At 30.6% G+C, this 12,701-nt stretch overlaps 1 long non-coding RNA gene and 1 pseudogene across 2 annotated transcripts; one reads left to right on the top strand and one right to left on the bottom strand.

Moving 5' to 3' along the window:
- Positions 1 to 270: 270 nt before the first annotated feature.
- Positions 271 to 2,520, top strand: LOC119370115 (uncharacterized). 2 transcript variants are annotated; one of them, XR_016319971.1, is made up of 2 exons: positions 271 to 1,933; positions 2,263 to 2,520. It is a non-coding gene; the product is annotated as an uncharacterized LOC119370115 (long non-coding RNA). The 2 variants fall into 2 exon arrangements; XR_016319972.1 differs by having other exon boundaries at positions 271 to 1,937.
- A 5,235-nt stretch (positions 2,521 to 7,755) lies between these two features.
- LOC119369831 (uncharacterized) lies at positions 7,756 to 10,110 on the bottom strand (annotated as a pseudogene).
- Positions 10,111 to 12,701: the final 2,591 nt, after the last annotated feature.

Genomic DNA, 12,701 nt, shown 5'->3' with positions numbered 1-12,701 from the left:
AAAATCAATTTGTAACACTAAAATCCTTCAACTCCAATTCATGTAACAGAAAAATACCTTTGCCCGTGTTTCCTACATCCCATTCACAAGAATGTGAACTGAATGTTTAATACTTGGGCCGCACAATATCCGAAGACCACAAAACAAAACGGGCCTCTCCCATTTGGGCCTCAACAAACTATAACAGTCAATTATTTATAACAAACAGGGACCACATCTCAGTGATGACATGGTTGACGGTTATCAAATTAGATTGGCTGTATTTTTGTTTCAATGTATATAAACAAATGCTACGATGTAACTTGTTTTCATCTTCTTCTACAATAATACAACACGATACTTCTCTCCATTTTTGCTACTGTCAAAGCTTTTTCTTCAATATAAATGATATTTGATCATGGTATCAGAGCCAGATGTACTGATATCTTGATTATCTGCAATCATCTTCTTCAATCCTTCGATTTCCTGCAAATTATTGGATCGTTCTTCATTCAATTATATGGATCGACGATCTAGCACACAACTTTCTCATCAGAAGGACGCCAGAAGAAGAAGCAGAAGTACTCGACACATATAGCTCATGAACTCTGATAATCCTAACTCTAACCTGGTGAGTGTTCTACTTACTGGAAACAACTACTTGTCATGAAGTAGATCCATGTTAATTGCATTAAGAGCCAAAGATAAATTAGGTTTATCAATAGCACATGCCATAGATTGCATCTGATTCATCATTGTATGAGAAATGGTTAACAGTGGATAGTATGGTTATATCTTGGATATTGAACTCAATTTCCAAGGATATTGTTGAAGCTTTCTTGTACACAAATAGCGCACAAGAATTATGGAAAAATCTATCTCAAGTTTTGGAGAGAGTAATGGACCCCTGCTCTATCAAATCAAACAAGAGATCTCAGGTTTAACACAAGGAAATCTCTCTACTATGGTGTATTTTACAAGGCTTAAGAAGTTGTGGGATGAATTGCAGTGTCTGAAACCCTTACCTAATTGTAAATGTGGAGCATCTAAGGCCATGGCAGAAGTAGAAAATGAAGACAGACTAATTCAGTTCTTAATGGGGTTAAATTAAAGTTATGATAATGTGAAGAATCAAATCCTGATTATGGAGCCACTACCTAGTGTGAGTCGTGCTTATTCAATGTACAAAAACCTTCTAGAGCAGCATTTCAATAAAGTAAATTCAAAGAACATATAAGAAAGATGTGAAAGTCATTCAATAAGAAGAGAGAAGAAAGGTTTTATGACTACTGCAGAGTAGGGGGTCATTCAAAGGAGAGTTGCTTTAAATTGCATGGGTATCTTGAGTGGTTTTATGAACTCAAATAATTCCAAATCATGGTCCTTGCGGATCGGATCATCCATATATATACAAAAAGAAACACAAGAATGCAAGAGCTAATTGTCACGGGCCTAGAGTCTCGCGCAACACTGCGCCCGTGCGGCGCCCCGGGAGCCCTCCCGCTTGACTCCAAGGCAAGCCTTGCCATACCGTACCACACTGGTTTCGACCTGCCATGGGCTCATCAGGAGAGCGGCCCAGCTCTCGACCAGTTGTCCCTGTGGCACAATACCCCGCCTGCATGCAGGCTTTGCATGGGGTAAGGACCACTAGGGCATAACAACGCCTAATCCGCTAAGCCGCCCCAATCCACGCAGGTTGAAACGCAGCTAAGTACGCTCTTCACATGCGGCCTAACACGGTCACGGAATTTGTCCGTGACGTAATGCTAGCATGAGTTCAACAACTGTAGAAACACCAATAACAGACACAAGTTTTCCCCAAGACACATACAATAATCTCAATGACAACATAACTAAGTTGATTCAGCAGGAGGTGATGAAGGCAATTAAAGGGAAAGGCATTCAAGAGGATAAACACAATCGTGATACTTCTATGGTCAATATAAGCTTTGTAGGTATTTTAAACAATAAACATTCTAATTGCATGATGAATAATGATAAAGGAAATTGCATGGTTGACACAGGAGCCACCGATCACATGACACCCAACATTCACTACTTTGACACAATATATAAATTACATAAACCCAGACCAGTAAAACTGCCAGATGGCACTTTCAAGTATGTCACTCACATTGGTAGCATACAACTACATGCCTCACCGAAACTAAACAATGTCCTAATATCCCATGCTTTACATGTAACTTGATTTTAGTGAATTCACTAGCCAAAGTCAATAAGATATCAGCTAAAACCTTACCTAATCATTGCATCTTGCAGGATTTGCAGACTGATGTTGTCATTGCCATTGGAAAAGTTGAAAGCAACCTATACCATCTAAATTCTACCTCTTTTCTTAGAAATGTAACAAATAATGCATGCTTCTCTTCAAATATTGCAAACTTAGCAAATAATACCTGTCAGAACCACAAGAATCATGTCAGTTTGTTATGGCATATTAGATTGAAATACCTTTCTGAACAGAAACTTAAACATGTACCTCATTTACCCGGTTATGATGCAAAATCATTTGATTGCTTTGTATGTCCCTTGTCCAAACAACAAACACAACCTTTTTACCCTAGCACAAGTCGTGCTGATAATTCCTTTGATTTAGTTCACATGGATTTATGGGGACCATATATATTATAACTTCTTCGAATGGAGCTAGATACATGGTTACCATAGTAGAGGATAAAAGCAGATACACGCGCCCCTAACCAAAATTTTTTTAAAGAGAATCAGCCCATAAAATTTTGAAATTGTTTTATTTTATTCTTTAAAATAGTAAATTTTTTTAATTTCTCCTTTCTTAACTCTTGAAATTTCTTTTAGCCTCCTAAGTTTAATTCCTAACTCCTTTGCTGAATATTCGGCAACAACTTTCCAGATAGAGTTTAACGTTTTAATTAACTAAAGTCAGAATACTACTTTTATTATTTATAAGTTCTGGTGTCTAGTGTTTATACTAATATTTAGTGTTTAAATGAATGAATTATAAAATGTTACAACCTCTACTATTTAATGAAATATTAGTAAAATAGCTAACATTTAATTTTATCGAACATAACCCTAATCTTATCAAAAAATTTTTCTCTCCTTTTGTTTTCTCTTATCTTCATTTCTTCTCTCATTGCATGTGAGTTCTAAGAGGATAAAATAAAAGGTTAATAATAATGAGAAAATTATGTAATGAAATGTGAATAGTAGGTTAATGAAAGATTAATTAATCTTACTTTGAGAAATTTTAAAAGGAATAGATGAAAAACTAATTATATTTTACCTTCCAACCCTCAACTTGGACAATAAGAAAAATATGGTCTGGAAGTTAAATGGTATATATATATATATATATGCTACTACACAAAATATGATATTTCTGTATTAACGAAGATATCTCAATCAACACACACCCACGTCTGCTTTCTTAATCAGTTAATTTATTTTTAAAAACTAATTAAATTGATTATAAGCTGAATATATAGATTGCCCCCCGGAACTTTTAAAAATAATCTTATTGCATCTGTAACTTTGAATGGGACCATTTGTACACCTCAAGTTATTTATTTATTTTTTTTTTACCAATTAAGCACTTCTCCGATTTACACGTGAATTACAAACCTGCTGAGCAGGATAAGTAAGTGAAAGTGAAATCCATTTTAATTTCAAGATCAACAATTTAAAAGAAAATAAAAAAGCTAAGTAAAAGATAAAAAGGACAACTTGCGCATTATTTTCCACAACCAACACCACCACCGATCTCAGGTCCCAGCTCCATCGTTACCTTCCATCAAACGAGCCTGATTCGTTGAGTGATGCCTTGATTTTGCTGTGGATGCTTTCTTGTATAATCATTTCTGCATATATGAGTTCAAGGTGAGGCGGTGCGCACGTGGGAGGTCACATGACTCGACTGAATATCCAAACGCACATTCGGGAGAGAAGGTTCACCGGCTGAGAGAATGTCCATACAACACTGTTTAATTTCAGATTTTGGGTTCTTGAACTGGGTTTTTCTATAGCTTTGTCGTATAATATTTTATTTTAATGATTGTTTTAGTTTTATCAATTGAGGAAGAGACCCTATTTTTTTATTGAAGAAAAATTGAGAAAGCAGAAAAATTACAACTTGATAAACCGTAAGGGTTTCAAAGAAAAACAGTAGCAAGAAAAACACGATTTTCTTGGAAGGGTGGATTATAAGTTGGAAGTTGTTGATTGTAATAAGGAAAGAGATTCAACTAAAGAAAGATATACTTTTGTCATCGAAGGAAAATTGAAAAGATTGTGCATTTGTTGTTAAGAATGAAAATTGGATTTTCTGCAGAAAATTTTAGCTTTGAGTGGCAAAAATATGAAAGAAAAGAAAAAATTGTAGAGTTCAAGTCAAGAGATCAAGAACAGAGGAAATCTCTATATGCAAGTGGGGAATTATAGAGGAAAAAGAACAAAACAGAACAGCAAAGTAAGAGTACTCTCCAAGAACATCTTCGAGAACCGAAATCTACAAAATAAAAGCTATGGAAGATATGACGATGGCAAAGTTGTCAAAGAAAAATATCTTCCTCTAAAAATTCACGAAGAAGAAGCCCAAAATAATTTTTATTGCACTCAAGTCATTGACACAGAGAGGGAGAAAAAGGATATGAAGTTTTTTTATAAGTAAAACTCTAGTTTAGGTAGAAGAGGGAAAGTCGTTGTGAAATGGAAGGAAACTTTCCTAGTACTAAGAGCCAAGCTGGACAAGGTTTTTCCATGTCGGCCTTTGTAAGTTCAATCAACGCTCCTTTTGGCAATTGTATCCACACTTCAATCTGCCAGCATGGAGAGGCACAAGAATGATGAAACAAAATGAACTTAGTGTATAATTGGTCTTCGGCAAAGTTCAAGTACATTTGCCCCTGTACTTAAAAAAAAAAAAAATCCTACGGCATTATAAACTAGGTTCGTTGAACCACCGGTTCGAGATGTTTAAAATTTTAAACCGGAACTGACTCTTGAACCTCCGGTTCTGGCACGGTTCAACACGATTCCGGCGAACCCCCAGTTCAAATTACGGTTCCGATATTACGCAAATTTTTAAAAAAATAATAAAATTTTGATTCCGAATTCATGAATAAATAATAATTTTAAAATGTTTAAATTTTATTAACTAAATAAATTATTATAAAATTTTAAAACAAAAACTTCTATTAACTTAGAACTATTATTATATTAAATTTACAAATTTTGCTAACTCACTAATATAGAAAATTATAATTTTTTTATTTTGGGCTTGAATTAAATTAAAATTGAAAAATTTTAATTTAATTGCCTACGTATCCTCTTGAAAATTAGAGAAAATCAAAGCCCATGTAGTTCTTTTGTTTTTATTATATTGTTGTGGAAATTGGGCTCTGATACTCAATACAGTGAATACTTACTGCACTGAGTAAATATGCCAGGTAAATTTCCAGATAAGTGGAGGAGTCAAAAGCGATCTCACTTAAAATCTACTTGCCTTAGACTAAATTCGTGTCATTTGACAGAATTTACCTAGACATGCAATTATTCATACAATAACCACAAAAAATATTTTGCCCAACAACAACTATTAAATAAATAAAGACAAAGAAATAAATAAGAGAGAACACTAGAATTTTAATGATGTTCAGTCAATTTTACCTACGTACTCGGACACTACCAAATTTATATTTCACTGAAGAAATATATAAATTGAGAAAGGAGAGAAACTTGTCTAACCAACTAGATATTGAAAGAAGTTGGGATGATAAAAACTTAAGGAGGTAGGCTCTTTTTACAGGCAAAGGACTTCCTATTCCCTTTCTAAATTTCCAACGTGGGATTCTAAGCCATCTAACCAACAATTATCCTCGATTGATGATTTTATTTTAACTTTTTATATCCAAATCTGATTTTGATCGGTGATTCCGTTATGCATCTACATTATTCTCTCTCCTTAAGCTGTTGTTGTTTCTACTTATCCACTCTATGCCTAAAGAAGTATCAGGTAAGATTTTAACAAATTTCTCTTGCGCCAACCATACATACAAGGAAAAGTTTATGACAATCGCCTCCTCTCCAGGAAGCAATTCGTAAGCCCTTTCTCATTTTCGTCCCCATTTGAGCGCACTTCACGAGCTGAGTTCGGGTAAGAGCCACTTTTTCATGCTCAGGCTTGATAAGAAAAAGATGTTTTATTCAATTATCGGTTGTTATTGATTGATCAGTGATTTAGACTGAATTTGGTAATATTGTTAATATTTATGAGTTTATTTCTGCAGTTTAGACAAGTTGATCTCCTCCTCCTTAAAATTGTGTTGGTTCTGTTCTATATCTCAATGTTTTCAGATGAATATAAACATTCCATGGAGCTCAAGTGTAGCATCACCTCCTTTTTTCTCTTATTTCTCCTCTTTTTCCTACGTTACATTTCAAGAGGTTTTGTATCTGTATTGTTTTTTCTTTCTAGAATTGTAATCAGCAATTCTATAGTTCTTGAAATGACAAACATGTTCTTGATTTTATTAGTTATGATTATAAAATATCAAAATACATAATTAATAATTAGCTTTTTTTTTTTTGGGTATAGGATGAATGGAACTTGCAGATTCAGAAAATAGATTATAGAGGAATAGAGAGACACTCATTGGTTATGCCTCCTGGTCATTCTCATAGCAGGCCTTTCATTTATGGAGCCAAATGATCATCAAGAGGTGGAGGAAATACAAGACTTTTTGTTATTGACTATTGAATCTATTCATGTTTCCCCTTTAATGTGATTGATTACAGCTTTTTTGTTTTTAGCATGCTAAGAAATCCGATGGATGAATTAAATTCTGGGAATGGATTGAAAAAATGAAGCATTAGTTATTCTCTTAGAGCTATTGTTAATTAATTATTAATATTTGGGAGCGTGAAAAATAGCTGGTATGGTCTTATTCTCCTTTGTTATAACGTCTCTTGGCTATTTAAAATCGTCCTTTTGAGATTTTTTAGAATCAGTTTTGCGCATATATATTACAGGAAATTGTTTTTGGATTGAAATGGAGAGGACTTGGTTGTAGAAAAATGTATAAATTATAAATCAAAAATATTTTCAAAATTATGAGTTTTTGAAATATTTTCAAAAATTATTATATTCTTAGTTTCAATATTAAATTATAAATAAAAAAATTTTCGAAATGGCAGTACAATTTCTTTTTAAAGAGAAATGGTAGTACAATTTAATAAAAATAATTATTCAAATAATATTTTAATATCAGCGCTCGAAGCACGGTTTGACGACTAGTGTCATATATAGAGTGCATATTATCCGTTTTAACAATCGTGTTAGCTGAATTTTTATAGCAATCTTACGTAACTATAAATATTATGAAAAATAAAATATAAGTTATTAATTGAATTTAAATCATTTTATTTTATTCTAAAATATCTTTCAAATACTTGAATTTTGTTTTTCTAAGCAAAGGTTGAAAATTCTATGGATTCACAATATATGAAATTTAAAATCCAAAAATTTAGAGTCCAAATTTAAAAATTCTATGGACACAAACAACCACTTAGTGATTACTGTAACTGAAGGTCTCAAATTGAATTACAGAGTAATCAAACACAACAGCAATATAAACTACATCCCATGTAATAAGTTTATTTAGGAGAGAGACTAACCAATCTCCAGTTTAGCTTTTCTGAATTCAATCACAAACCAGCTTTCAAAATCAAAATTTTAAAATGCAAAAACAAATAGTTTGATGGATCCATCAAGCCTCAGTAATTATAACTTTTCAACTTTCCAGAATTCAAACTTGAGGCAAATGTAAATAGATAATAATGCATACAAATTGAATTGCAGAAAACAGAACTCTTTTTTGATTCAAATTGAACTGGCATAATAAAAATATGACAAGACCTCCTGCAACGGTATAACAATTGTTCTATCCTAAAATCTCACTTCAAGTTTACACCTTGAGAACGTTTAGAGTAACTTAGCACCTTTTGCACGAGTGGATCATCAGGCTTGTTCAAAACTAAATTTATTACCAACTCCATGGTCGTGGCATCATGATAATCCTTCTTTACAAAGTCCATTGATCATTGTATTGTATGTGTAAACGTCAGGGTGCAACCCTTCTATGGAAAGTCTAGAAAACAGTTCCTTTGCATCTTTGAGCTTTCCAGCTTTAAACATACCATCAATTAGAGCATTATAGACAATTATATTACCCTTCAATGAGTTTTTCTGCATTTCATGAAATAGGGACAACGCCACATCTGAACACCTATGCTTACAAAAGCCATCTATCAAAATTGAGTAAGTTACCACATCTGGAGAATAGCCACTAACACACAAGTTCTTCAAAAACTTATGTGCAGCCTGAGGGCCCTTTGCTTTACACAAGCCATGTATAAGAGAATTATAAGTGACATGGTTAGGAATCAATCCTTTGCGAGGCATTTCATCAAGAAGCCTCATTGCCTCATCCATCCTTTTTCTCCTACAGTAACAGTCAATCATGATATTGTAGGTAACAACATCAGGTGTACAACCCTTGCTTAGCATCATGTCAAAAATTTCTCTAGCTTGATCCATTTTGTTGAGCAGACAATATCCATTCATCAAAGAGTTGTAAGTCACAACTTCAGGCTTTATTCCTCTTTGAATCATCCATTTGACTATACCATGAGCCTTTGCAACCCTTCCTTCCTTACAAAGTCCATCGACCAATATGTTGACGGTAATTAACTGTGGTGCGATGTTCGCTTCCAACATTTCATCGAGCTGCATAGAAGCTTCTTCCCATCGGCCTGAATTGCACAGACCATAGATTAAAGAATTGTAAGTCACAACATCAGGCTTTATTCCTCTTTGAATCATCCATTTGACTATACCATGAGCCTTTGCAACCCTTCCTTCCTTACAAAGTCCATCAACCAATATAGTGAAGGTAATTAAGTTTGGAGTGATGTTTGCTTCCAACATTTCATTGAGCTGCATGGAAGCTTCTTCCCATCGGCCTGAATTGCACAGACCATTGATTAAAGAATTGCAAGTCACAACATCAGGCTTTATTCCTCTCTGAATCATAAATTTGACAATACCACAAGCCTTTGAGACCCTTCCACACTTACAAAGACCATCGACCACTATATTGAATGTAATTAGATCTGGCATGATGTTGGCTTTCAGCATTTTGTTAAGCAGCAAAAAGGCTTCCTTCAATCGGCTTGACATACACAGACCATTGATTAAAGAGCTGTAAGTCACAATGCTAGGAGAAATGCCTTCACTCTTCATTTTCAAGAAGAGCTCTAATGCCTCAGTAACCAATCTATCCTTACAAAGGCTGTCAATGAGCATTATATGACACCACATTAGGTTCACAACCATCCTTGACCATTCTTTTCAGAATACCAAAGGCCACATTGGTTTTCCCAATTTTACACAGACCGTTCACAATGACAGTATAGGTATAGACATCAGGTTGATAGCCTTTTGCAACCATCTGATCAAATAAGTCCACAGCTTCATCAAATCTATCCTCTCTACAAAGCCCATGGATTAACGTAGTAAGCGTTATAATGTCAGGCTGAAAGCCAAGTTTGAAGATTTTCCCAATAAGAGAGAACCCAAAATCCACGCGGTCCAGATGGCAAAAGCAATTAGTCAAAATACTAATAGAATAAACATCGAGAGAAATTCTAGACAATTCCATCTGTTTGTAAAGAGAAATTACAGTCTCATAACGTTTCATTCGAACAAGTGCAGATAATAATTTATTAAATTCCATAACAGGCGGTGAGGGATTACTATGAAGCATCAAATGGAAGGAAGCCAAAGCATCATCAATGTTATCGAATGAATAAGATTTGCTTTTACTTGTCGCGTGTGTACTGGTAGAAGTACTATAAGAAACGGAATCAAAAATACCCATTAGCCGATGAAGCCGAAAATTAGTAAGGCATCTGGTGGTTGTTGAGATCATCTTGGATAATATATGAAATTCAAGCGAAAGACCCAATCTTGGATAGAGTTTTTGGGACAAATTTTATAATGGCGAGAAGGAATTTGGTCTCATTTAAGGAGAGGAGAAGGGAGTGAGGGACAAAGAATAGATGTCTTGCGGAAGACAGAAGATAAGGTATTTGAATGAAAAGTTTACATGTTTTATGACAAAAAATTTTAATAGAGCAGAAAAATCTTTAATATGCTAAATTAAATTAAAATATTTGACAAAAAATATTTGCTTTTATAATTTATAATTAAAAATTATATTTTCACATGAATTTAATATTTCACATTTTCTATTGTTTATTTTATTTCATTTGAATAAATTCAAAATATATGACTATAAAATTAAAGTGTCGTATTAAATTTTGAATAGATAAATGGATTATAAATATATTTAATAAAATTTAATTTTATGCATAAATTCTTAAGACAATAGTCTAAAGATCAATATTCAATCCCCTTAAATTAAAAAAAAAAGAAAATCACTAATTATTGTAATATTCAAACCTATTAATTAGTTTTGATGGTTTCTTTAACATTCTCCAATACTAATAAAAATTTATAAATTGTATGCCATATATTAATACTTTTATTTTTGTACAAATTAATTACATCATATAAGAAATAAATTATAAATTTATAAAAATTCTACTACTAATAAATAAAGAAATAGTATTTTTTTTCATGATTATAAATTTTTTGAATTATATAAAAATTCTACTACTAAATTTATAAAAAGTTAGATATATTGACAATTGCTCATCAATAGTATCATCAAAATTATTAAAATATTAAAAGAAAGTCGAGCGGCGAGATGTCGATTGTTCAATTTTAAGTCAATTTATTTAATCTAATCTGTGAAGCTTAATCTCATCGTTCAAGTAATTGTGAAACCATCACAATAATAATAATAATAATAATAATAATAATAATGATAATAAATGTTTGTCACGACCAATAAAAATTTGGGGTATTTCAATGTTACATTATGTTGAGCAACATTTTTTTATATATATTTTGCACTCTCCCCTTCCAACATTTTTTTTCTTTTTTTATAAATTTTTAATTTATTAATAAATTTTTAATCATCTATTTTATAATTTTACTATAATAAATTTAAAGTTTTTGAATTGTATACCATAACTAAAATTTTAATCTTTGAGAGGATAATATTAAGACGTTAAATTTAACCAAATCCATGTTAAATTTATTTTTGAAGATATGGAAGAAGAGTTGTAGTACTATTAGAATATATATATATATATATATATATATATATATATATATATATATATATATAATCCTGAATCAAAAAAAAATTTCAAAATTTCGCATTCTCTCCTTTGAGTATTTCATTTTTTCTTTTTTAACAAATTTTTAAATTTTAATTAATTTTTAAACATTTCTTTTCCTATATCTAATCTAATATATACCTATATCTAAAATTTTAAATATTTAATTCTTTAAAATTTTGTGAATTTCAAATTGAAAACCTCTGAATTTTTTTGAATTTTGAAATTAAAGCTTTAATACCTTTAATTTTTTTTCTTTTATATATATATATATATATATATATATATATATATATATATATATATATATATTCATATTAACCAATTCCAGTTATTTTCTTTCATGGTAATTTTCTTCATTTTTTTTAATTTTTCGATTCACTGTGTTTTGATTGTGTTTCTTTATTTATTTTATATCATTATCTTTTCTTCTTTACTTAAGGTAATTTCAATTCTTTGGTCTCTTGTTTTTCTTTTTTCTTTTTTTTTTATGATATTTTTTTTAACATCTCGTGATTTCTCTTATCTTTAATCTTTATATATTTAATAATATTTTCTTTGTTATCTATCATATATATCGTATATGTATAGTTGCAGGTATGAGAAATATCATGTTGATAGAAATGAACGGAAAGAAAAGCTAAATATGAATCTATTTAAGTATTTTTTTAACTGTATTATATTTTTAGCAAATTGTATAAAACTGTAAATTTTTTTATTTATTGCTTCACACACACACATATATATGTATATATTTTAATTATTTATAATATTTTAATTCATGCAATTATTATTATAATAATTATTTTTTTATTTGTATATTGCATACATTCAAGTATTTGCTATGATTTGAGTATTTGTGTTTTGAAAGAGTTTCACTAAAACTGAATTAATAAATTAGGGAGAGAAATATAAATATAATATTTATTTATTATTATTATTACTATTATTATTATTTTGCTATTTAGATCAAAGAGAAATCTCTGTACTATTGCAGCTATATATATATATATATTTTTTTTTTTGATAGCAAAGAAATTCAATAAATACATTTTAAAATAACAAAAGAATTTGATAAATTAAAAATAAATATATTTAATAAATAAAAAAATTGAAATACCTTATCATTTATAATTAAAATAATATTTTTATCATTTAGATTTTAATTTTGTTATCCAAATATTAAAAAATTATATCTAAAGAATCATATTTTCAAAATTAATTTTCATTAACAATAATTATCTATATCTATATTTCAGGTTTGAATTTTATTTTTTCATTAGATCACTTAAAATACTTTTTAATTTAATTAACTATATTTATATTTAAATTTTTAAATTTTTTTAGTTTTAAACTGAATTGTTTAGTTTTTTGTATCCATTTATTTATAATAATTATATATTTATTATTATCAT

Source organism: Jatropha curcas, chromosome 3 (genome assembly GCF_041381405.1).
Source record: "Jatropha curcas cultivar XTBG-Jc1 chromosome 3, XTBG_Jcur_1.0, whole genome shotgun sequence".
Lineage (NCBI taxonomy): Eukaryota > Viridiplantae > Streptophyta > Magnoliopsida > Malpighiales > Euphorbiaceae > Jatropha > Jatropha curcas.
The sequence above is the reverse complement of the archived record's forward strand: the minus strand, read 5'-3'. Positions and strand labels throughout refer to the sequence as shown.